Consider the following 27077-nt stretch of genomic DNA (forward strand, 5'->3'; position numbering starts at 1 on the left):
GTTAATTAATTGCTTTATTAAAAATAAAAATCACAAAAATGACTCATTTTTACATTTTACTGTTTAATCTTTAGATTAGTAATTTCTCTCTTTTAATTGAGGATCAAGTAATTGTTAAATATATTATAATTAGATAATTAGCTTAATTTTATAATTTAGACTAATTTAGGAATTTGATTTAGTTTTTTTTTCTTAATTAAAAAAAAGATTAAAAAGAAAAAGAAATAAGAAAAAAAGAAATTAAAAAAGTTTAATTGGATATTGGGCTAATTCTTGTACCCAAATCAGGCCCAAATTTTCCTACTCAGCCCAAAAAATTAGACCCGACCCGCCTGACCCCAAACCCCTACCCTAGACCTAATCACATCACAAGACGAGACCCCCCCTAGGTTAGAAAAAACGGCGCGTGTTTGGATCAGAAGAGCTCCCTTCCCCTTCCTCCATTTTTCTCCAAAACCTCACACCAAAAATTTCCAACCAGACCACCCTCCTCTCTGATTTTTTATCTCCCTTCACAAAAATCACGCATCTCACATCTGAAGGTTTCTTCATATAGGCGAAACAAAAGCAAAAAAAAAATTAAAAAAAATGAAGATCTGAAAAGGATTTCGAAGGAGATTCCTCTTCCTGGATCCGTAAAAGGTTGTTGAAGGCCGAATCTATGGTTGTTCGCTGTTGATTGTTGCTGTCTCGAACTGGAAATTTTGATTTCTTAGCCTCGCTTTGGTTCATTCCAGTTCATCTATAGGCAAATAGAAATTGAAGTTGCGTTTTGCTGAGCTCCTACGCAGTTGAGGTTGCCGACGAGTCCCTTATTGCTGGTTTAGCTTGGTCGAGTTTTCTCGTCGAAATTCCAGCTTTGTAATCCAGAAATTTTCATATATAAAAGCATTTATTTGGTTTCAGTTGCTGCTATCTTCAGTTTATCCGGTGTATGAACATCTTCTTTGCTCAAATAGTGACATATTGCTTGCTTTGAGGATTTTACCAAAGTTTGTTTCATCAGCCAAAGCTCAGCCAAAACCGAACCCTCAACAGCTTTTAAGGGATTGGCAACGTAGGCTCCGACAAGAATGTCGAAATATTGAACGTCAAATCCGAGATATACAAAGAGAGGAGAAGAATGTGCCGAAAGCAATTAAAGAAGCTGCAAAGAGAAATGATATGGGTTCTGCCAAGGTGATTTACTGCTCTCACTTGAACTCTCTAATTAATTTTTTTACATAATTCTTTTCTGGATAAGACTGGTAAATTTTTAATGCTGATGCTTATAATCTTACTCTATAAGGACTATAGAATGATATACTGAGAAATCTTCGAAATTAAGCTCTTTAAAAATTGTCACTTTAGAACCTTACTTTATAAAAAAGATTGATACTTTGGAAAATATGTAGGAAATTGTTAACTTTGAAATTTCGTTATTTCGTTATTTTCTCTTAGTTGTTCATAATTTTAGTTTTTTTTTTTAGTTTTTAATCTTAGGCGTTTGCTAAAGGACTCATGGGATCAATTAAAAGTGAATAATTGCTTGTTTTCCCATGTTGTGCTATAATCTACGTCTCTATAACATTAGTAAAAGGTAGTAAATAGACTTAACTAGACGTTTGGAAATATGTTAATCAGACCAGGAGGTGAAAGAGTAGTTCGTCTTCTATCCATAATGGTTCTCCCTAATTCATATGACCTTGTAATATTCTCAAATTAGTTTTAGAAATAATTATGAACACCATAGTTTGCTTTAGGCACGCAATTAAATCATTACAACTACGGGTACGATTCCCGTGGCATAATTGTAATACCTAATTTCAAATTAGATTTAAATAGGAGCATTCTTAGTTTACTTTAGTGAAATGCAAATCCTTTAAAATAAATCGAGGTGTACCATTCACAATCGAATCACTTAAATCTATGGCCCTCATATTAGTATTATAACTTAGTATCAATTTTTTTTAAAATATTCGTAGCTTGCTTTAGGCGCGTTTATAATAAAATCATCATACGGGTACAGTTCCCGTGACGTAGTTGTGATACCTAATTTCCAAGTCCGGGGGTACATTTATGTGACCCGACCACAACTTCTAATAACTTTAATAAATTAAACATGTTGTAGATCGTGGGTACGATTCCCATGACATAATTCACGATGTGTATCAAACAAACAAGTGTACGACGATCATAACTTGTTACAGAATAATTCCATAAAAATAATCAAAAGCAGTTATAACGTTAAAAATGCACAATAGCTTTAAAACTTGTAATTAATCAGATAATAGGCCAATTATTAATAATTTTAGCGACCGTGCTAGAACCACGAAATCCGAAAATGTCTAACGCCTTCTCCCGGGTTAACAGAATGCATTATCTAGAATTTCTGGTTTCCCAGACTTTTAAATAAAGTCGAAATTTTCTCGATTTGGGATTTTAAAATAAACCGGTGACTTGAGATACCAAATAAACTATTCCAAGTGGCGACTCTGATAAATTAATTAATCCCATTTTGATTTATGTCACTTTAATTGGAAAAACTCCTATATACCCTCGGGTGGTAAAAAAGAGGTGTGACAGCTCTGCCGACTCTTCTGGGGAACCATAACCCAGAACTTTTGGTTCATGGTTCAAGAATTCGAGCTTAGAATAATTGTTATACTTGGCTTTATTTATTATTTGATTTTTACATGTTTGAGCCTAATGTGCTAAATGCCGCTTTTTACCGCTTTGATATTATTTGAATTGTATATAAACTATTACGAAACCCTTCTCTTCTCATTTTCGAGGATATGCACGTTGGTATGACTCCTCTTTCTGTTAGTGTCATACCTTAAATTAGAAAGAGGCTCGAACAAGTTACAAAGTCGGGTGACCTTTTGGTTCCCGGTACGTAGCCCCTCATTGGCTCGAGTTGTCCGCTCGGGTGCACCAAGTCTAGAACAATATACCCAGGTTTTAAAACCAAGAATAACTCAGCCTCATGTCAGATCTCTAGTAGGAACATTTGTTTGCATCATATGCATTTGACTTTGGGGACTCAACACAGGGTTGAGTCCGTCTAGGACAGGTGGACCCCAGAATCAAATGACCATCCTGATGCATATTTTTCATGCTACTTGTACATTTATTTGCTTCGGTTTGCATGTTGACCGGTTGCTAGAATAAGGAGGAAATTGGAAAAAATAAAATTGAGGTATGAGAGAGATAATTACCCGCTTTTGAAAAACCTGTTATACCGAAACTCTGCCGAAATTTTGAAAAAAAAGGAGAGGAGAAAAAAGGGAAGAGAAAATGGTTTCAAAATACTTCACGTTTTTTGTTACGTCAAAACTGACTGAACTACGCGGGTTTGATTCTCACCGGATGTGAGATACGTAGGCAAACCTCATCGGTTCCGGCCCCATTTTTTTAAAAAAAACAAATCTAAAAACAATTTCCTTTAATTCCATCCTTAGAAGCATTTCCTTAGAAAATTCAAAAAAATAATATTTTAAACTCAAAAAATAGTTTCCTTCTTTCTGAAGTCTTTCATATGAAAAAAATAAAAAAATAAAAAATAAAAATCCAAAATATGAGTTTCCTTTATTTTGAAGTATCTTTCTAAAAAATTCAAAAAAAATTGAATTAAGAAAAAAATCTTTTCCTTGTTTAAAAGTGTTTCTTTCAAAAGAAAAAATTTGAAAAATTGAAGTTAAAAAATATTTTCACTTTTCTTTAGAAGTGCTTTTGTAAATAAGTAAAAACTCATAAATCCAAAATATTTTCTTAAAAAGTCCCTCTTTCGAAAATTAAGAGGGAACATCTAAAATCCAAAAATATTTTCTTTTTCTTTAGAATAAGAGAAAACAGATGAAAATTCAAACAAAAATTATTTTCTTTTTACTTTTAAAATTTTCAATTTAAATTAGAGGCAAATGAATTTTTAGAAGTCTTTCTTTCAAAAACAAAACAAAAATCAAAAAATAAAAAAAATATTTCATTTCTTCTTTTAAAGCATTTCTTTCAAAAATTTCAACAAAAAAAAGTTAGTTTATTTACTCCATTTTCGATCTTCCCAAACTACGCAGGATCTAATTCATGCGGCGTCATGATACGTAGGCAATCCCATCGGATCTGATCATAGCCATAAAATTAACTAAGTGAAAAATAAACTGAAAAAAAGAGAAAGAAAAATTGAGTGAAAAAAAAGAGAGTGACAAAAATATAAGAGCGACAAAACAAAAAAAAAGAAGAAAAGAGAAAAAATAAAAGACCGACAAAAACGAAATGGAAAAAAAATCAAGAGTGATTAAAAGAGGTAGAAATAAAAGAAAAGGGGTACATACTGAAAGGGTTAACTAAGGCCGGATGAAACATGCAACCATTCAAACACATGGTAGAAACATTTAACTCTTTAGGTGCATTGCATCCAAACATGCGATTTCCTATCTGTTAAGCGTCTCAGAACTAACAAGGTTGTTGGGTGTGCAAACTAGCCAGGTTTTGGTGGTTGGTTTTGTTGGTAGTCTAGCCTCCCGTCCTTCACAAGATCCAAAGGCATATATGGCCTCCGCAAGCAATCTACCAATCATTGGTCCTGAGGATAGCCCGACACCGGCTATTCGGCAGCTAGAATCAGCAGTTGCTGAAGAGAATAAGATGTTGCGTCTCCGCATATTGGAAATGTGGGACGCCTCGTCTAATGGTAAGGAACCACCAAGTGCAATCTCTTGGTTCCCTGAGTTGATCCCCAGGTCAAGTGAGGTTACCAATGCCCCTGTGCCCAACCCACTCATCCCATGTGGGCACCCTCCAATGTCTTTCAATGATCCTGGCATGCCTTCTGTGGTTCGCCCCCAGGCACCTCCAATATTGTTCTCTACAGCACCAGTCTGCACCATAACACAACCAACTTTACCACGTCCGTATGTTGAGCCTCCAATGTTCACCTTTTAGCGTCCGCAACTTCAATTAGAAATAGCATATGTGACCCCGTACTCTTTCATTCAACCTCCGCAATATGATCTCTCGGGGGAGCAAGAAAAGGTTGTAAAAAACCCGAGCAAGAGGAGATGGCTCGGAAGATGAAAAGCCTGGAACAAAGCCTGAAAAATATGCAAGGTCTGAGTGGTCAGAAGTGTGTCTCATACTCTGACCTCTGTATGTTTCCCCATGTCCACTTGTCAGCTGGCTTCAAGATGCCAAAATTTGAAAAGTACAACGGGCACGGAGATCCAATGTGACGACCCGACCGGTCGTTTTGAGCTTTTGCACTTTGTTCGCCAGTTCTCACGCATGACTTGCCCCGTGTGATGGATTATGACTTATGTAGATCGTTGGTTTTGGTTTTCAGGGTAATCAGAATGAATTTGGAAGAACAATTCTCAGTTTGAAGCTTGAAATTTGAAAAGCTTGACCAAGATTTGACTTGTTGGTATATGATTTCGGATCGGAATTTTTATGATTTGGTTACCTCTGTTATATGATTTGGGACTTAGGAGCATGATCAGAATACATTTTGAAAGTCCGTGGAAGGTTTAGGCTTGAATTGACGAAACTGAGATTTTGGCGTTTTCCGGTTGATAGGTGAGATTTTGATATAGGGGTTGGAATGGAATTCTGAAAGTTGAAATAGCTCTGTTGTGTCATTTGTGACGTGTGTGCAAATTTTCAGGTCATTCAGACGTGGTTTGGTTGAGTTTTTTTTTATCAAAAGCGTAATTCAAAAGATTTTGGAATTTTTAGGCTTGAATTTGATGCAAATTTAGTGTTTTAATGTTGTTTCGAGCGTTCCGAAGGCTGGAACAATTTTGAATGATGTTATGGGATATGTTGGCATGTTTGGTTGAGGTCCCGAGAGCCTCAGGTGAGTTTCAGATGGTCAATCGGGCCATTTCATATTTTGAAAAGTTGCAGAAAATTGCTGAAGGATTTCAGGAAATTTGACCTTCGCATTCGCGAGTAGGTCCTCGCGTTCGCGAAGGGTTAGCTGGTGAGGCTAAATTAGCCTTCGCGTTCGCGATAAGGGCTTCGCGTTCGCGAAGGGCTGGAGTCTTGTGCATCGTGTTCGCGAGGTTCATGCCGCGTTCACATAAAAGGAAGGTGAGCAGCTCGGTCCAGGATGTTTGTTCTTCGCGTTCGCGGAGGTTGTGTCGCGTTCGTAGTGAGTTAGAAAGTCAAGCTTTCGTGTTCGCGTAGTGGTTGTCGCGATTGCGATGAAGGAAGAATTGGTCAACTTGATTGTGTGCTTCGCCAATGCGAGGCTTTGACCACGTTCGCGAAGAAGGTTTTTGATGCATGGGCAGAATATTTAAATAGCCATTGTTCGCAATTTTGGGGCTAACTTTCACCATTTTTTGGCGATTTTGGAGCTTTTTGAGAGGATTTGAAGAGGGATTCAAGAGATAACACCTGGAGGTAAGATTTTTGAACTCAATACCCGATTCTTGTGTGAATTTTACCTAATTAATCATGGAATTTAAGCCTAGTATTGAAGAACTAGGGCTTGTAATTGGAGACCTAGGATTTGGGATTTGAGGGGTCGTTTGTGGTTGGATTTTGGTACTTTTGATATGTATGAACTCGTGGGGAGATAAGGAATCTATTGATGTAAATTTATCGAAATCTGAGATGTGGGCTCGGGGGCCGGGTTTGAGCAATTTCGGGATTTTTGATGTAAATTTGATATTTTCGAGTGGGCTTTGCTCCCTTAGCATATTTTAATGATTATGTACTGATTGTGGCTAGATTTGGAGCATTCGGAGGTCGATTCGTGTGAGCAAAGGCATTGCGGCTAGAGTTTAGACCGGATCAAGGTGAGTAATGATTGTAAATGTTGTCCTGAGGGTATGAAACCCCGGATTGCACATCGTTGTGCTATATTGAGGTGACGAACACGCTAGATAATGAGCATGAGTGGGGATTTGTGACCTAGTCCATCCCGAATGATTTGTTTTACCGCGTATTTGATTGAAAACTATTTGCTATCATCTTGTTTTGGGCGGAATGCCATATTTGGGCCTAGTGCCAACTATTGGACCCTTATGGGATTTTTACTGATATTTCTTCACTGTTTTGACTTTAAACTTGTAGTCAGTCATGCTATATTTCACTGTTTTCATAACTCAGTCATGTTTACTTTGTTTTAATATATTAAATGATATTTCAAATATTATTTTGGGCTGAGCATCATGTTTTACTATTGCTCGAGTGGCTTATGTGATTTTGACTGAGTAAGGCCGATGACCTGTGTTGTGAGGATACTTTTGGGTCGGGCTGCACGCCGCAGCAGTGATACACTGATTGTGATTATGAGGCAGAGGGCCTGAGATTTGTACGCCATGAGGTGGCTTGTTGATATGAGGCCGATAGCCTAGTGATGATGCCACGAGATGGCTTGATATTGCGTTTGGGCCGTTAGGGGCCCCTCCAGGAGTCTGCACACCCCCAGTGAGTGCGGGTACCCATTATAATGTGAGATATAGCCTGAGGGGCTGGTGTTGTTCCATGTTGTTGCCCGAGGGGCTGTTCTGTTGGTATTTGTGCCCGAGAACCCATTATAATGTGAGATATAATGTGAGATATAGCCTGAGGGGCGGGTACCCATTTTCTATGCTTATCTGTTCTAGTTGCTTTGCATTTATTTGCTTAACTGTTAAAAAGGTATTTTTAAAGAAGTTTAAACTGAGCTAAGATGCTTTAAGATTTCACAGCTTCATTGCTTTTCCTACTGGTTTGTATTGCTTCTATACAACATATTGATGTACTTTTCGTGATTTCTTATCGCTCAGTCTTTATTTATGATTCTTACTCACTGAGTTGGAGTACTCACTTTAATCCCCGCACCTTGTGTGCAGATTTAGGTATTTCTACACCCGGTAGCGGGTATTGGTTGAGGAGAGGCAGAGTCATTGGAGTTTAGCGAGGTAGCTGCCCGACGTCCGCAACACTATTTTTCTCCCTCTCAATGTCGTTAGACTATATTTAGTATATTTCCAAAATTTCATTGTATTTTAGACCTTAGTAGATGCTCGTGACTTGTGACACCCCGATGTTGGGCTATATCTATTTACGCACTATTCATTTAAAACTTACCTTATGCAATATCTGGTTAATTAAGAAGGCTTAAAATGACTTGTTAAAAATTGTTGAAACGAATTTGGGAATTATATTAGCTGGCCTTGTCTTCATGAGAGGCGCCATCACGACCGAGTCCGGTTTGAGGTTGTAACAAGTTGGTATCAGAGCCTAGGTTACATAGGTCTCACGAGTTGTGAGCAGGTTTAGTTGAGTCTCGCGGATCGGTATGGAGACGTCTGTATTTATCCTCGAGAGGCTGCAGAACCTTTAGGAAAAACTTCACATTCTTGAATTCTTATCGTGCGTCCTTGATTCAGCTTGAAATGTAACTCTTTGAATTCCTTCCACACGTTCGTATGCGCGCATGAACGCCCAATATCAGATGTGCATCGATGGCTTGTGATTCCCTGATCGAGCGGCGAGATGTGATCTCTATGTGTTGATGTTGGGCCAATCTGGAAGACTTAAGGCCGTATTATTACCTATAGTTTGAGCCCTGAGATGTTGATTGCGTGAGCGCGTGTTTCTGGATCTACATGTGCTGTTGTGTCCCTATTAAGGGAAGTAATGACTGGTTAGTTACGTGATGAGTGTGATGTGACTGTGAGATGTATTCATATGATTTGGAAGCGACGAGAAGGGTTTGTTGGAGGATAGAAGAACTGTTAGGTGCTTGATTTCCATCTTGATTCGAGGTATAGCCCCGAGTTATGAGCGTGTGAAGAATCTTTTCATGTTTCCTAGTTGGAATTGAGGTAAATTTCACGTTATGATATGAGTTCAGACTCAGGAAGATCAAGTTACTGCGTACTGTCTATGACAGTGGAAGGGTATAAAGAGATGTCAGTTTGAGGCGCAGTAGGTGGGTTATCTCCTACGAGGTGTTCGAAGTTTGTGCGATCCTTATGTTGTCTGTTAGAAGATCTCATTTACAAGTGAAATATATGTGTTGCAATTTAAATTTGGGTCACTTAAGAGAGTGAGTTTAACTATTACGAGAGACAATGCGAGATTTGTAGAAGATTTAAGGTACTAGATGGTCTGTGTTCCACGAGCTTATGAAGGATTGAGTTTAATTTCAGTATGGTATTATGGCAGCAATAGAGTATATGTGTTATGAGTTATTGTATGTGTTGATCTATGGCTTCGAGCCAAGTCGGGGAGTCTGCTATTGGTGAGTTGATTGCACAGTTATGTGTAATGTTGGTTCCAGTTTGAGGCGTGCTGGTGAATTAGTTATGGCTTACGGAGATTGAGCCCGAGGATAGATCGAGTAAAGGAAATTTCAATAAAGGTCATGTCATGCTTCATAGGTGTATGAGAATCACGGAATATCTTGAGTGGTCATTGGTAAAGGATGTGCGGTGCATAGAATATGAAGTTACTTGGTTGCATTAAGGTAAGGTTACATTCTGCAGTGTCAGAAGTGCTAATGAGGCACAGGTTGTTCGGTTCTTTTGATTGAGCTAATTGCGGTTTGAGTAGAGTGGATGACTCTCGGGAATGGTTCTAATGTGCTCAAGATTTTGCATGTAATAATTGGAGATTTTCAGGTTGCATTTTTTGCTAGAAACTGAGGTTTGCATTTGGAGGGTGTCAAGATTTGTGGTATTCCTATATCAATTATGAGCTTCTATATATCAGTATCAGGAAGGTGAAGGTAATGGTTCGGGATTCGTAGGAGGTCTCTTCAGGGTAAATATTTTGAACGTGGTGCTTTTAGAAATATCTAAAGAAGTATTCAGCGGCTTATGAACCTTAGACGGCGTGGTTTTATGCTTGGGTCTCGTGTGCTGAGTCTGGGTTGAGGAATTGTAGTGTTATAGCAAGAAGGAGTATCAAGTTAAAGGTAAATCAGAAGGAAACTCGGATGGATGGGATAACTTGGTAGTAGGCTGAATCGATATGGTAATGGTATGATTTGTTCTTTGGATGCTTACAAGGTAATGGGTACTTACAGGTGTTTTGCGGCAATGCTCTTAGGTTTTAGTGGCATGCGTAGCTTGGTTGAGTTAGAAGGATTCAGTCATGTCAGGTTTGGTTTTGTGCAAAAGGGAGACAGAGAGTTCTTAATGATTTCTACCGTGGTTTGGGGGGTGTATATTTTCTACTGGCATGAGGAGCGTGAGATGTATAATGATTTTCTCCCAGATGGGCTCAATGGAAAGTCTTGGTTGGTTGAGTACATAGTTGCTTGTGGCTCGGAAGGGATATGAAGTTCTCATGTTATCCTAGGATGGTGTGGTATATGCGGTATGTTGTGGAGGATTGAGATTGCGTGTGTAAGGTTATGGTTCAGTTCTGAAAGTAAGGTCATAAAACTCTTAGGCAGCGGGCAACTTCAGATAATTAGAGAAATGAGCTTCAGATGATTAGGAAAATGATCTTCAGATGCTTAAGGAAATGGTATTGCTAATTGGGGTAATTTGACGAGGGTATATGTTTCAGAAAAAGGCAATGTGATTAAGTTGATGGTACTTCGATAGTATTGCGGCACTTTCTTATTAGATCGACTGCTAATATTCGAGTTTGCTTGGCGGCACAAAAGAATTTTAGAGTATCTCTTGTGGAATGACTGGGTATTAGAGGTGTGGTATGTATTTGGACGACGGAATTGGGATTGGATATGGTTATTCGTGTGCTATATGGATTTGGAGACGGGAAGTTCTCAAAAATAGGTTATGTTGTGTTTGTGGGTCGTGTGTATCGGCACTGTATAATGACTATTGGGATTTGGAGACCCGAGTGGATTTTTTGCTACTTGGTATGTTAGATTATGATGTAATATTGGGTACAGATAGGTTGTCTCCGTGTCGTGTTATTCTAGAGTGTTGCCCTAAGGCAGCGCTGTTAGCTATGCCGGGAATGCCACGAATTGAGTGATGAGGTTCGACGTATTATGTTCTTAGTAGGGTGGTTTTATATTTTTGAAGACCCAGCGGATGGCTGGGAAGGAATTGTCTTTCTTATTTGGGCCTTCATGATGGATGTCAATGTAGAAACTCCTACCATTAATTCAGTTCCGGTGGTGAGGGACTTTTTGGATGTGTTTCTTGTGGCCGGGCATGGCGCCGAACGGGGTTGTTGAGTTTGGTATCGATTTGGTGCCAGGCACCATAGCGTATGGCATCGGCGGGTTAAAGGATTTGAAGGAACAACTTTAGGATCTCCTTGATAAGGGTTCATTGGTAGACCTATAAGGATGTATGTTCTGCATCGAGACGACTTGGTTGACTTCACGTTTCCATTGGTGAGGGATGTGTTGATTCAATTGTTATTAAGCTATTAGTGTTCTGAGGTGATCTATGAGTTACTTTTCTGGGTTGCGAGGCATTATGATTTGATGGTTATAGGCACATGTTGTGCGATTCTATTGTGGTTTCATAGTGGAAGTCGAGCGGGAAGAGTACTGGTATTGCTCGGCAGGTGGCATAACGGTTGTGTCCCTTCGGGTATGTGTAATGTTATGTCAATTGCTTCGCGATGGTTATGATGATTGCTTTGGTTTTAGACATCATATTGCGCTTGGTTGTCGATTTTGAGGATAGTGACTTGAGGTGTTTCATGTGGACTAGTGTTTGGATGAGGTCGCGTATTGGAGCGAAGCTATGTGGAGGTATGATCCTGCGGGTTAGATTCATGTGTTCTGTTTCTATGATGTGTGACGGGTTCTCAGCATCGTGTGTGGTGGTACAGGTGAGCTTGGGGTACAACTCTTTCATTTGAGTCATTTTCATGATTTGAGTATGTTCGAATTTTTGCTTATTGGTGCGCGGATTGCACAAGTTGCGGGTTTAGCCTCTATTGATGTGTCATGTCACCAGAGTAATTGTGTTGGATTAGATGAGATCGTTGGGGTCTTTGATGAATACAAACAGATTCTATTTCGGCATGTTGGAAGGATAACATCGAGGTTCGGCTTAGAAATTTGCTATGGCCTTTGTCAAAGGAGAAGTGGCTTCATGAATGGTTGATCCGAGGGATGGTTATGGTTTACTGCGTGTTTCATTTATCATTGGCAGTATATGGAAGTGTTGGAATGAAACTTTAGTTGATAAGAGGTTTTCTATCGGTATTCGGGTGTTGTGTGCAGCTGTTGTGATTAGAAGTTATCGCTACAAGTGTTTGAGTTATGTGGTATATCATGTAATTGCACCTGAGGTTGCAGGTATGGATTATTACAGCTTGTTCGGGCTTATTCGGCGTATAGATGTGAGATTCTGATCTTGTGGATGATTTCAGAAGTGGAAATGTGGTTCTAAGCTTTATGGGCTAGGTTGGATTGTGAAATTTCAGTTGCATTGTGTTATCGGACCTATATGAAATAGGGTGACGTGGGATCACCCCCAGGTATATGCGTTGTAAGGTTATTCAGCGATTGGTTGGCTTTTGGAACAACTCTGGGCACGTTTGAGGACGAACGTATGTTTAAGTGAGGGAGGATGTGACGACCCGACCGGTCGTTTTGAGCTTTCACACTTTGCTCACCAGTTATCAGGCATGATTTGCCCCGTGTGATGGATTATGACTTATGTAGATCGTTGGTTTTGGTTTTCAGGGTAATCGAAATGAATTTGGAAGAACAGTTCTCAGTTTAAAGCTTGAAATTTGAAAAATTTGACCAAGATTTGACTTGTTGGTATATGATCTCAGATCGAAATTTAATAATTTGGTTAGCTCCGTTAGATGATTTGGGACTTAGGAGCATGATCAGAATGCATTTTGGAAGTTCGTGGAAGGTTTAGGCTTGAATTGGCGAAACTGAGATTTTGGCGTTTTTCGGTTGATAGGTGAGATTTTGATATAAGGGTTGTAATGGAATTCAGAAAGTTTCAGTAGCTCCGTTGTGTCATTTGTGACGTGTGTGCAAAATTTTAGGTCATTCGGACGTGGTTTGGTTGGGTTTTTGATAAAAAATGTAATTCAGAAGATTTTGGAATTCTTAGGCTTGAATTTGATGCAAATTTGGTGTTTTAATGTTGTTTCAAGCGTTCCGAAGGTCGGAACAAGTTTGAATGATGTTATGTGATATGTTGGCATGTTTGGTTGAGGTCCCGAGGGCCTCAGGTGAGTTTCGGGTGTTCAATGGGGCCATTTCATATTTTGAAAAGTTACAGAAAACTGCTAAAGGATTTCAGGAAATTTGTCCTTCGCGTTCGCGAGTAGGTCCTCATGTTCGCGAAGGGTTAGCTGGTGAGGCTGAGGAATTAGCCTTCACATTCGCGATGAGGGCTCCGCATTCGTGAAGGGCTGGAGTCTTGTGCATCGCGTTCGCGAGGTTCATGCTGCGTTCGCATAGAAGGAATGTGAGCAGTTGGATCCGGGATGTTTGTTCTTCGCGTTCGCGGAGGTTGTGTCGCGTTCGCAGTGTGTTAGAAAGTCAAGCTTTCGCGTAGTGGTTGTCACGTTCGCGATGAAGGAAGAATTGGTCAACTTGTGTGTGTGCTTCGCGAACGCGAGGCTTTGACCGCGTTCGCGAAGAAGGTTTTTGATGCCTGGGCAGAATGGTTAAATAGCCATTGTCCGCAATTTTGGGGCTAACTTTCACCATTTTTGGGCGATTTTGGAGCTTTTTGAGAGGATTTGAAGAGGGATTCAAGAGATAACACCCGGAGGTAAGATTTTTGAACTCAATACTCGATTCTTGTGTGAATTCTACCTAATTAATCATGGAATTTAAGCTTAGTATTGAAGAACTAGGGCTTGTAATTGGAGACCTAGGATTTTGGATTTGAGGGGTCGTTTGTGGTTGGATTTTGGTACTTTTGATATGTATGAACTCGTAGGGATATAAGGAACCTATTGATGTAAATTTTATTGAAATCCGAGATGTGGGATCGGGGGTCGGGTTTGAGCAATTTCGATATTTTTGATGTAAATTGGATATTTTTGAGTGGGTTTTGCTCCCTTAGCATATTTTAATGATTACATAATGATTGTGGCTAGATTTGGAGCATCCGGGGGTCGATTCGTGTGAGCAAAGGCATCGCGGGCTAGAGTTTGGACCGGATCGAGGTGAGTAATGATTGTAAATGTTGTCTTGAGTGTATGAAACCCCGGATTGCACATCGTTGTGCTATATTGAGGTGACGCACATGCTAGATGACGAGCGTGGGGTCGTGCACTATTGGAGATTTGTGACCTAGTCCATCCCGAATGATTTGTTTTACCGCGATTTGATTGAAGACTGTTTGCTATCATCTTGTTTGGGCGGAATGCCATATTTGGGCCTTGTGCCAACTATTGGACCCTTATGAGATTTTTACTGATATTTCCTCATTGTTTTGACTTTAAACTTGTACTTAGTCATGCTATATCCTTCTATTTTCATAACTCAGCCATGTTTACTTTGTTTTAATATATTAAATGATATTTCAAATATTATTTTGGGCTGAGTATCATGTTTTACTTTTGCCCGAGTGACTTATGTGATTTTGACTGAGTAAGGCTGATGGCCTATGTTGTGAGGATACTTTTTGGGTCGGGCTGCACGTTGCAGCGGTGATACACTAATTGTGATTATGAGGCCGAGGGCCTGAGATTTGTACGCCACGAGGTGGCTTGTTGATATGAGGCCGAGAGCCTAGTGATGATGCCACGAAATGGCTTGATATTGCTCTTGGGCCGTAAGGGGCCCTCCATGAGTCTGCACACCCCCAGTGAGCGCGAGTACCCATTGTGATGTGAGATATAGCCCGAGGGGCTAGTGTTGTTCCATGTTGTTGCTTGAGGGGTGTTTTGTTGGTATTTATGCCCGAGGGGCGGATTTTCTATGCTTATCTGTTCTAGTTGCTTTGCATTTATTTGCTTAACTGTTTAAAAGGTATTTTTAAAGAAGTTTAAATTGAGCTAAGATGTTTTAAGAGATTTCACAGCTTCATTGCTTTTCCTACTGGTTTGTACTGCTTCTATACAGTAAGTTGATGTACATTTCGTGATTTCTTATCGCTCAGTCTTTATTTATGATATTACTCACTGAGTTGGAGTACTCACTTTACTCCCTGCACTTTGTGTGCAGATTCAAGTATTTTTGTACCCGCTAGCGGGTATTGGTTGAGTAGAGGCAGAGTAATTGGAGTTTAGCGAGTTAGCTGCCCGACGTCTGCAACATTGCTTTTCTCCCTCTCGATGTCATTAGACTGTATTTAGTATATTTCCAGAATTTCGTTGTATTTTAGACCTTAGTTGATGCTCGTGACTTATGACACCCCGATATCGGGCTGTATCTATTTCCGCACTATTCATTTAAAACTTACCTTATGCAATATATGATTAATTAAAAAGGCTTAAAATGACTTGTTAAAAATTGTTGAAATGAATTTGGGAATTGTATCGGCTGGCCTTGTCTTCATGAGAGGCGCCATCACGATCGGGTGCAGTTTGGGGTCATGACACCCGGTCGCTCATATGAAATGATACTGTAACCAGTTGAGGGATGTTGGTGGAAAAGAGGAGCTGTTAATGGCCTATTTTGGGGAAAGCCTCACCGGAATCGCTTCTGAGTGGTATACAGATCAAGAAATTACCCATTGGCACGTGTGGGACGATATGGCCGAGATTTTGTTCGCCAGTTCCAGTATAATGTGGACATCGCTCCCGACAAAAACTCTTTGTCCAATTTGAAAAAGAAAATCACGGAAAGCTTACGTGAATATGCTGTCAAATGGCGTGAGCAAGCTGCCGGGGTAAAGCCTCCAATGTACGAAATTGAAATGGTCCCGGTCTTTCTACAGGCCCAAGATGCGGACTACTTCCAGAATATGATGCCCGCTATGGGAAAGCCATTTGCTGAGGCTATCAAAATTGGGGAGATGGTAGAAAATGGGCTAAAAATAGGTCTAATCTTGAGTCATGTTACTTTTAAAGCCACATCACCAGATATTCAAAATGGTTCAGAGGATTTGATAAATGAAAACGGGAGAGAAGAAGGAGCCATGATGGTTTCGAGCTCGAGGGGAACCCGCAGGTCATCCAGCCGATCAGATATGCTTCTTGAGGTCCCTCAACATTATTATCCTATTCAAGATGCTACTTATGCTGTGGTACCACCTCCTTATGCGGTGATGAACGCGCAACCTTATACGCGGTCACAACATCATACACAAAACTGAGCTCCACCTCTCATAAATGCCCATCTTTACCAAGCTCCATATAATCCCCAACCAGATGTTCCCCAGTACAATCCTCACCCAAGAGAGCCTTTCAGAAAGAATCAGTTCACCCCTATTGGTGAATCGTACTCAAGCTTGTTCCAAAAGCTAATCAGGCTAGATCTATTGCAGCTAGTGGCCCCGAACAGGTCGAACTCCGAGTCCCCCTCGCACCGAGCTGATGCTAGATGTGAATACCACTCTGGAGTAGTGGGACACAATACAGAGGACTGTTGGACCCTCAAAAGCGCAGTTGAAGATTTGATTGAAGCTGAAAGAATCGTTTTTCGGGATGAATAAGCTCCTAATATGATGAACAATCTGTTGCTTGCCCACAACATCGGGCCAATAGTCGGAATGATTTGTAAAGCTGAGAAATTTGATCCGGCACTGAAGACCATTGCAGCCATTGCCGAAATAGAAGAAAAGTCGAAAAACGGTCGCCAAGCCTGAAAGTTTCCCATCAGATGGGAGTCTCGGTAGCCAGTCTTGCTATCCTTTCTGCGTCCGGATTATCTCAGGGTATGATCCGGATGTTTTACTTTATTGTCTTACTTTCCGATGTAAACCCATCTATCTTAAAAAATTGAAAAAAGGGAAAAATCAAAAAAATCAAATGAAATTAATATTTCATTGTCCAGGAATATCTCTTTTCTTAGTCTTGTCACTTTTCTTATTTTTCTTTTTAGTTCTATTAAATGCAGATTTCAATAACATGACATGCTTGCGGACCTCATGCCCAAATCCTGAAAAGCTGTCAGACCTCGAAGTAATGAATCAAGAATTAGATCGCAATAAGGATGAGTTTAAGGAAATAAAACAAAGATTTGGAACAGCTGAAGGAAAATTGGTTCCAGATTGGAAAGGTCCCTACATTGCAACAAGAGCACTGCCAAAAGAGTGCATTGTACTTGGGACACATCGAAGAAAATGTCCTTGAATGCAATCAAAAGGTACTATAATGGATCCTCTATATAGCATTGATGTTCTCCGGTTGGGATGAAGAAGGCTTTCTTTCTCACTATCCAAACACTTAACCCTTTGCAAACCCATTTGAGCTGGTTACTCTTCTTTGATTACCCTCTTTGAAACCTGAAAGTGTTATGGAAAAAAAAGTTGAAAATTGAAATTAAAAAAAGAAGAAAAAAAAGAAGAAAAAGAAATGGAAAATGAAAAAAAAGAGGAAAAAAGGAAAGGAAAAAGAAAGAGAAAAGAAAAGAAAACAAAACAGAAAAACAAAAGAAAAATCAAAAACAAATTTCATGAACTACGTTCGACTTGATTCCGAAAGGATACGTAGGCAGCCTCTCTATGGAGTTCAGTCACACCAAAACAAAAAACTAAATTCCCCCAAAAGTGAGACCGGGGCAGATGTTATAATTGTTTGGCAATGATCCCGCCTGAATGGCTCCAAGTTGTAATTTAGTCCAAATCATTTTTACCCAAATCCTTTCAAGTCCTTCCGATCAATCAGTGAGAATGTCCAAGGATCGGAGAATGCAACTACTTGGATCCAATGCAATCAAAATGAGAGAAATAAAATAAGAGAGTTTTATTGGTGAAAAGCCACACGAGCACCGTAAGGCGATGGTAAGCAGAGAAATTGAAAATGAGAGAGTCTTGTTAGTGAAACTCGCAAAGAGCACTATAAGGCAATGGTGAGAAGAGAAACGAGAGAGGTCAGCTCGTGAAATCCCATAAAGGGCGCCCTTGATCGAAAAAAGGATCCTCACAGCCATTGGCACCGACAGAGTCCTGGAAAGGTTTCTTGATTTTGAGGCAAAGGTTGTGATGAATTTCTGAGAGTTAGACGGTTTACACAGATCAGGCATCCAGTCCAAAAGACATGTCATGTTCATTGAAGTCCGTATGTACTCCAGATAAGTCCTTTTTTCTTTTCCCCGAAAGGGACACTTCTTGTTTTAAACTCATTCTCCATTCCATTGTTTGTTTTTCTTGGAATCCCTTTCGGTCTAACTCTGTTCCAAAACTGAGGCAAAGTAAGGATGGCAAGATTGATTTACTGGGCTTTTGTTTGATACGAGCCAATATTCAAGAAGATACCCAGCCTCGGCAGGTGCATCGAGTCAACTTCGACTTGCCTTGATGGCCGATGCTTTGAAATCAAAAAACTCCTGAAAAGAAAGGAAATCAAATTTAAATGCCCACAAAGGCAAAATAAAGTTGAAAAGGTTAAGTCCCATATGGCTAATCGTCTCGGCAAAGATTTGAAAAGCCAAGGGGTCCCAAATGCTCTGAAGCTAAAGTTGGAAGAAAGAAGCAAGAAATAAAAGGCATAGGAAGGCGAAATAAAGTTGGAAAAGGTTAAGTTTCACGCGACTAGCCGTTGCAACAAGTTTGAGGAGCCAAAAAGTTTTCCAATGCTCCGAAGTTAAGAATTGAAAAAAGGGGAAAAAAAGAAAAAGAAAAACAACAAGTCAGAAGTGAAAGGCCTACAAAGGCAAAATAAAGTCGAGAAGGTTGAAGTCCACGTGACCAACCGTCATGGCAAAGTCTGGAAAAACTAGAGATTGTTCAGGGTCAGAAATGAAATCGGTCCTCAAGGAACAAGCAGTCGCAATTAAGATTTTCATCAAAGAAGTCGGGCCGAGATCAAGTGATTGAAACAATCAAGGCCATAAAACCAACCACCGCTTCAAACTAACAATTGTTTTTGTTTGAAAACATGAAACATGTGCAATCCAAAGCAACCTTGCAAGAATCAGGTGCAACCAAAGAGAAACTGCGCAAGGGCTAGAAACAACTTTGCAGGAACAATCAATCCAAAAGGGAAGTCTCCTCCGATTTCTTTCCTGCATTTTTACTCATTTTCTTGAAAAAAAAAGAAAAAAAAGAAAAATTCAAAATCATGATAGCCTAGGGTCCCAATCTCTAGTTACGTTTTCTCCAACATAGGGTCTCCACTCCCTAGTTGATTTTATTTTAGACATAGGGTCTCCACTCCTTAGTCTGCTTTTCCAACATAGGGTCGTCATTCCCTAGTTGATTTTATTTTAGACATAGGGTCTCTCTCCCTAGTCGCTTTTCAAACATAGGGTTTCCACTCCCTAGTTGATTTTATTTTAGGCATAGGGTCTTCACTCCATAATATGCTTTTCCAACATAGGGTCTCCACTCCCTAGTTGATTTTATTTTAGATATAGGGTCTCCACTCCCTAGTCTGCTTTTCCAACATAGGGTCTCCACTCCCTAGTTGAATTTTAATTTAGACATAGGGTCTCCACTCCCTAGTCTACTTTTCCAACATAGGGTCTCCACTCCCTAGTTAATTTTATTTTAGGCATAAGTTCTCCACTTCCTAGTCTGCTTTTCCAACATAGGGTCTCCACTCCCTGCTTGAAGTTATTTTAGGCATACGGTCTCCACTCCCTAGTCTGCTTTTCCAACATAGGGTCTCCACTCCCTAGTTGAAGTTATTTTAGACATAGGGTCTCCACTCCCTAGTCGCTTTTCCAACATAAGGTCTCCACTCCCTAGTTGAAGTTATTTTAGATGTAGGGTCTCCACTCCCTAGTCACTTTCCAATATAAGGTCTCTACTCCCTAGTCACTTTTCCAACATAGGGTCTCCACTCCCTAGTTGAATTTATTTTAGACATAGAGTCTCCACTCCCTAGTCACTTTTCCAACATAGGGTCTTCACTCCCTAGTTTCTTTTCCAACATAGGGTCTCCACTCCCTGGTTGATTTCATTATACATATATGGCTCCACTCCCTAATCTCTTTTTCTCAAGGATACAAAATCTCGATTTTATTGCTTTCAATAAAGAAATAGTTTAGATTTTGTTTTAATAACTCACGAAATTTTCCTAGTGAAAACTAAGGCAGAAAAATTTCGTTCGTTTGTTTGCTTTGGTGTCTGAACAAGTTTTCACCGTGAGGCACAAGGTTTGAGATGATCAAAAGAAGAAATCTCAAAAACACCATGCATTGCATTTAGATTTTTGTTTTATATTTTTAGTATTGATTATTTAATTAATTGCTTTATTAAAAATGAAAATCATAAAAATAACTCATTTTTACATTTTATCGTTTAATCTTTAGATTAGTGATTTTTCTCTTTTAATTTAGGATCAAATAATTGTTAAATATATTATAATTAGATAATTATCTTAATTTTACAATTTAGACTAATTTAGGAATTTGATTTAGTTTTTTTTCTCAATTAAAAAAAAGATTAAAAAGAAAAGGAAATAAGAAAAAAAAGAAATTAAAGAAAAAGTTTAATTGGATATTGGACTAATTCTTGTACCCAAATTAGGCCCAAATATTTTTACCCATCCCAAAAAACCAGACCCGACCCGCGTTACCCCAAACCCCTACCCTTTTAATTGAAAGACCTAGACCTAATCACATTAGAAGAGGAGACCCCAAGTTAGAAAAAACGACGCCTGTTTGGAGCAGAAGAACTCCCTTCCCCTTCCTCCATTTTTCTCCAAAACCTCACGCCAAAAATTTCCTACCAGCCTACCCTCCTCTTTGGTTTTACATCTCCCTTCACAAAAATCACGCATCTCACATCTGAAGTTTTCTTCATATAGCCGAAACATAAGCAAAAAAAAAAAAAAAATTAAAAAAATGAAGATCTGAAAAGGATTTCGAAGGAGATTCCTCTTCCTGGATCCGTAAATATTGTTGAAGGCCGAATCCATGGTTGTTCGCTGCTGATTGTTGCTGTCTCGAACTGGAATTTTGATTTCTTAGCCTCGCTTTGGTTCATTCCAGTTCATCATAGGCAAATAGAAATTGAATTTGCGTTTTGCTGAGCTCCTACGCAGTTGAGGTTGCCGACGAGTCCCTTATTGCTGGTTTAGCTTGGTTGAGTTTTCTCGTCAAAATTCCAGCTTTGTAATACAGAAATTTTCCTATATAAAAGCATTTATTTGGTTTCAGTTGCTGCTATCTTCAGTTTAGCCGCTGTATGAACATCTTCTTTGCTCAAATAGTGACATATTGCTTGCTTTGAGGATTTTACCAAAGTTTGTTGAAGCTCCTAAGTTTCATCGGCCAAAGCTCAGTCAAAACCGAACCCTCAACAACTTTTAAGGGATTGGCAACGTAGGCTCCGACAAGAATGTCGGAATATTGAACGTCAAATCCGAGATATACAAAGAGAGGAGAAGAATGTGCCGAAAGCAATTAAAGAAGCTGCAAAGAGAAATGATATGGGTTCTGCCAAGGTGATTTACTGCTCTCACTTGAACTCTCTAATTAATTTTTTTTTTACATAATTCTTTTCTGGATAAGACTGGTAAATTTTTAATGCTGATGCTTATAATCTTACTCTATAAGGACTATAGAATGATAGACTGAGAAATCTTCGAAATTAAGCTATTTAAAAATTGTCACTTTAGAACCTTAGTATATAAAAAAGATTGATACTTTGGAAAATATGTAGGAAATTGTTAACTTTGAAATTTCGTTATTTTCTCTTAGTTGTTCATAATTTTAGTTTTTTTTTTTTAGTTTTTAATATTAGGCGTTTGCTAAAGGACTCGTGAGATCAATTTAAAGTGAATAATTGCTTGTTTTCCCCTGTCATGCTATAATCTACGTCTCTATAACATTGGTAATAAGAGAAGTAGTAAATAGACTTAACTAGATATTTGGAAATTTGTTAATCAGACCAGGAGGTGAAAGTGTAATTCGTCCTCTATCCATAATGGTTCTCCATAATTCATATGACCTTGCAATATTCTTAAATTAGTTTTAGAAATAATTATGAACACCGTAGTTTGTTTTAGGCACGCAATTAAATCATTACAACTATAGGTACGCTTTCCGTGGCGTAGTTGTGATACCTAATTTCAAATTAGATTTAAATAGGAGTATCCTTAGTTTACTTCAGTGAAATGCAAATCCTTTAAAATAAATCGAGGTGTGCCATTCACAATCGAATCACTTAAATCTATGGCCCTCATATTAGTATTATAACTTAGTATCAAATTTTTTTTAAACATTCGTAGCTTGCTTTAGGCGCGTTTATAATAAAATCTTCATAGCTACGGGTACGGTTCTCGTGACGTAGTTGTGATACCTAATTTCAAATTAGATTTAAATAGGAGCATCCTTAGTTTACTTTAGTGAAATGCAAATCCTTTAAAATAAATCGAGGTGTGCCATTCACAATCGAATCACTTAAATCTATGGCCCTCATATTAGTATTATAACTTAGTATCAAATTTTTTTAAAACATTCATAGCTTGCTTTAGGCGCGTTTATAATAAAATCATCATAGATATGGGTACGGTTCCTGTGACGTAGTTGTGATACTTAATTTTCAAATCCGGGGGTACATTTATGTGACACGACCACAACTTCTAATAATTTTAATAAATTAAACATGTTAGATCATGAGTACGGTTCCCGTGACATGATTCACGATGTGTATCAAACAAACAAGTGTACGACAATCGTAACTTGTTCCAGAATAATTCCATAAAAATAATCAAAAGCGATTATAAAGTTAAAAATGTACAATAGGTTTAAAACTTGTAGTTAATCAGATAATATGCCAATTATTAATAGTTTAAGCGATCGTGCTAGAACCACGAAATTCGGGAATGCCTAACACCTTCTCCCGGGTTAACAGAATTCCTTATCTAGAATTTCTGATTTCGCAGACTTTTAAATAAAGTCGAAATTTCCTCGATTTGGAATTTTAAAATAAACCGGTGAATTGGGATACCAAATAAACTATTCCAAGTGGCGACTCTGATAAATTAATTAATCCCATTTCGATTTATGTCACTTTAATTGGAAAAACTCCTATATACCCTCGGGTGGTAAAAAGGAGGTGTGACAATGTGTGATGTGTTACGTCGTGTGGTTGGGCCGTATGGGTGTAGGCATGATGGTTGCAGCTGGTTGAGGCTGATACCATGTGTGGATGTGGGAATCAGGTCTGTTGGAAAAAATCGGATGGTGAGAAATTGGTTCTAAGGTTATTAGTATGGGTGGAAAAAATAATTTTTGGTTGGGATGGTGTCATCGGGCCTATGTGGTTTGAGGTGACGTGGGATCACCCACGAGCATATGTATGGTGAATACATTTAATGATTTGATGAATGCAGAACGATTTTTGGCACGTTCGAGGATGAACGTTTGTTTAAGAGGGGGAGGATATAACAACCCAATCCGTCATTTTGAGACTTTGTGTCCCGTTCGGTGGCTTAAGGTCTCGATTAGCTCTGTATTGTGTATTATGGCTTGCGTGTACGGTCGAGTTTGGATTTTGGATGATCGAGATTGATTTGGAAGAAGGATTCTTGCTTTAGAAGCTTAAGCGGTAAGATTTGATCGAAGTTTGACTTTCGTTTAGACGACTCTGGAATGATATTTTGATGATTCCAATAGAATCATATGGTGATTTTAGATTTAGGCGTGTGTCCGGATTTGGATTTGTTAGTCCGTAGGGTAATTTGATGCATTTTGGAGAAAATTGAAATGTTGAAGGTTTGAAAGGTTGAGAAGTTTGACCGGGAGTTGACTTTGTTGATATCGGGTTTGGATTTCAATTTGGGGAGCTAGTATAGCTCCGTTGTGTTATTTAGAACTTGCATGTAAAACTTGACGTCATTCCGGGTTAATTTGATATGTTTCGGCGCGAGTTGTAGAATTTGATAGTGCATAAGTTTATTAAGTTCGATTTGTAGTGTGATTACTAGTTTTGATATTGTTTGATGTGATTTGAGGCATTGAGCAGGTCCATGTTATGTTGTAAAACTTGTTTGTTTGTTTCGACGGGGTCCCGGGGGTCTCGGGTATGTTTCGGATGGGTTACAGGCCATTTCTTAATGCTTTAGAGTTGTTGGTTTCTGGTGTGACTGTTTCTCTTTGCGATCGCGAAGTGATCCTGGGAGCTTAGTGTTTTTGTCCATCGCGATTACAGATGTGTGCACGCGATCGCTAAGGTCTAGTTGGCTGTGGTCTGCGTTCGCGATGTGTCTTTTATGTTCGCGTAGAGATAGAGCTGGAAGGGGCATTAGGAATTGTTCTTCGCGTACGCATCAATGGGTTCGCGATCGCGTAAGCAGAGGTCGCTGTGTTTTCGTGTAAGGTTATTTTTGGCAGCCTTCATTTTTGTTCTTCGCGATCACAAGGAATGTTCCGCGATCGCGATGTGTTATATCTGGGTAGAAAATAAAAGTACTCTATTTTGAGGATTTGACCATTTTTATCATATCTTAAGTTGTAGACCTCGAATTTAAGCAATTTTTAGGGGTTCTTCACGTGTTGGATTGGGGTAAGTGATCTTTACCCGAATTTGATTTTATTTCATAATGTTATCATTTTTTATCATTAAATTAGTGGTTTGAGTCAGGGGAAAATGGGAATTTTTTGAAAAGTTTCAAAAATATAAAATGATGATTTAGAGGACGAATTAATATCGGAGTTGGATAATTTTGATATTGTTGGACTCGTATTGGAATGAGTATTCAGATTTTATAAATTTTATTAGGGTTCCGAGATGCAGGCCCTTGGTTGACTTTTTAAGGATTGAAACTTTATTATCCGGATTTATTTCCTATGGTTTTTATTCATGAGATGACCTTTTTAGCTAGATTTGAGCCGTCTGGAGGTTGTTTCACATGAGAAGGTCATTTTAAAGTATCAATCTAGCTTTTTGAGGTAAGTATCGATTCATGTTCTACCTTTGTTGCCAATAAACTCTTATGTGCCTTAATTGAAGTTGTCGCCTCTTTTATTGCCATGCTTTGCTTTCCGTAATTGCTTAAACTTAATTGAAGTTATTGATGGTTGTCCTTTCCGTGATTGCTTAACCTTAGTTGAAGTTTTGTTATCCCTTTCATTGTTGACTTATCTGTATTTGGAATATGTGATTCATTCTATCTCTCTTATCGTCGAGTTTTACTTATGAGGAACCGTTGTTACACATTATCTCTCCCCTTGTTAAGCTATTCTTGTTGAAATCATTATTACCTGTGGTGTCTTTCATTGTGAGCTCATTCTTCCGTTTCTTGTGTTCTGGAGTTCTTATGTTGATTTACTTATCGTACTATCGTGTATTGCTGGTTCTATTGTTGTACTCAGTATTGTTGATGCGAGGGCTATGCGTGATTAGTATTGGGATTGTTATGAAGAAATATTGTGCATATGGGCACATGTGGTGAAGGTAACTATATTGTGTTTCTATATTTTGGCATACATGGTATAGTTAAGAGGCTTGTCGGGGTGTTCACACGTGAGTTGTCCGTGCTATTGTTATTACTGATATTGCACATGTGACGTGACAAGGCGAGCTCTCTCTTTCTCTCTCTATATATGTATGTGTGTGTGTGTATAGGTTTGTGCATGTGGCGAAACAAGGTGGGAATATTATTATGCGCGTGTGGCTAGACAAGGTAAGCATTTACTTTATTGTTGCGCACGTTGCGAGACAAAGTGGCTATGTCGAGAATGATTTGTGATGACTTGTGATAGCCTGGGGGTAGTGTTATTGATGATATTTGTGTAGTGGTGTGCCTACCTTGTGTGAGTTATACATTGTATATTTTGTGATGATTGTTTCCTATGTACCATTGTCTCTACTCTTTCTTGTTGACTTGAGTTGTGATAGAACACTTGCACAAGCATACACGTAATTAATCACCTATACCGATTTAAGAAGATGAATTCTGATGTTATTGACCATTTACATGTACTCTCGTTTACTTGCTTTCTGTGTAAGAGTTATTTTATTGGCACGTGAGTTGTCTGTGCGGTAATGAGTCATTGTTATTGTTGGTACGTGAGTTCTCCGTACGGTCATGAGTCATTATTATTGTTGGCACATGAGTCGTTCGTGCTGTTATGAATTTGTAATGTGGGCACGAGATGCCAAATTTTTAGGGTTCATGAATTGGGACCCGTGAAGTGCGACTATGAGGTGAAGTATCTCGGGGAAATCCTTGAGCAAATCTTGTGTGAAAGCGGTTGCTCTTATTGAGTTATTACCTGTTTGTCCCTGTTGCTAATCGTTATTTCTAGTATTTTATTGCGAGTATTGTTTTGTTGTCTTGACCATGCTTAGTTTTATATTGATATTGTTTTCCTGCTAGTTTCACATTTATACTTGTACATGTTATTTAGTGTAGTAGGTGTCTTGACTGTCCCTTGTCACTATTTCACCGAGGTTAGTCTTGATACTTATTGGGTACCACTATGGTGTAATCATGCTACGCCTTTCTGTATAAATTTGTGCAGATCCAGGTACCTCGGAGTTGGTTGATACCTAGTTAGCGGTTCGAGCTTTGCTGCAGAGACTCAAGGTATACCTGCCGTCGCGTTCGCAGGCCTCAGAGTCACCTTCTAATCTTGTACTTATACTGTCTATTTCTTTTTTGAAACAATTATACTTAGAATATTTTTCTAGTTTCAGTAGAGTTTATGACTTGTACTACCGGTTTTGGATATTGTAATGCTCTCGGGGTTATTGGTTTACTATAGAAATTTCAGTTCCATGCTTAATAGTTATTTCTGGTTAATTTCTGTCTTTAATTCTGTAAGTGTTAGGCTTACCTAGTCTTAGTGACTAAGTGTCATCACGACATCCTGTGGAGGGAAATTGGGGTCATGACATGTACCCTTTAATATATTTTAGAGCGACAAACTTTCAACTTTTTTTGTTTTGTTTTCTCTTTCTAATTCGCTCAGAAGCTCTACAGAATTTCAATCAGAATCTATTTTTAAAAACTCACATGTGGCATAAGTGATGGTATTAAAGTCCTAGAGCTAAATTTTGTTTACAAGGCATAATTTGTGGACCAACAAGTTAGTATAACGTGTTGCCTTTGCGGCATAATTTGTGGACCAACAATATTCGACGAACAGAGAAATAATATTTGTCAAAGTTTATCAT

General features: G+C 38.8%; 1 long non-coding RNA gene across 2 annotated transcripts; it reads left to right on the top strand.

Annotated features, from left to right (window-relative positions):
* Positions 1-394: 394 nt before the first annotated feature.
* Positions 395-26686, top strand: LOC107776988 (uncharacterized). Of its 2 annotated transcripts, none has more exons than XR_012696777.1 (3): positions 395-1179; positions 15065-21396; positions 24777-26686. It is a non-coding gene; the product is annotated as an uncharacterized LOC107776988 (long non-coding RNA). The 2 variants fall into 2 exon arrangements; XR_012696776.1 differs by having other exon boundaries at positions 24781-26686.
* The last annotated feature ends 391 nt before the right edge of the window (positions 26687-27077 follow it).

This window comes from Nicotiana tabacum, chromosome 11, assembly GCF_000715075.1.
Source record: "Nicotiana tabacum cultivar K326 chromosome 11, ASM71507v2, whole genome shotgun sequence".
Lineage (NCBI taxonomy): Eukaryota > Viridiplantae > Streptophyta > Magnoliopsida > Solanales > Solanaceae > Nicotiana > Nicotiana tabacum.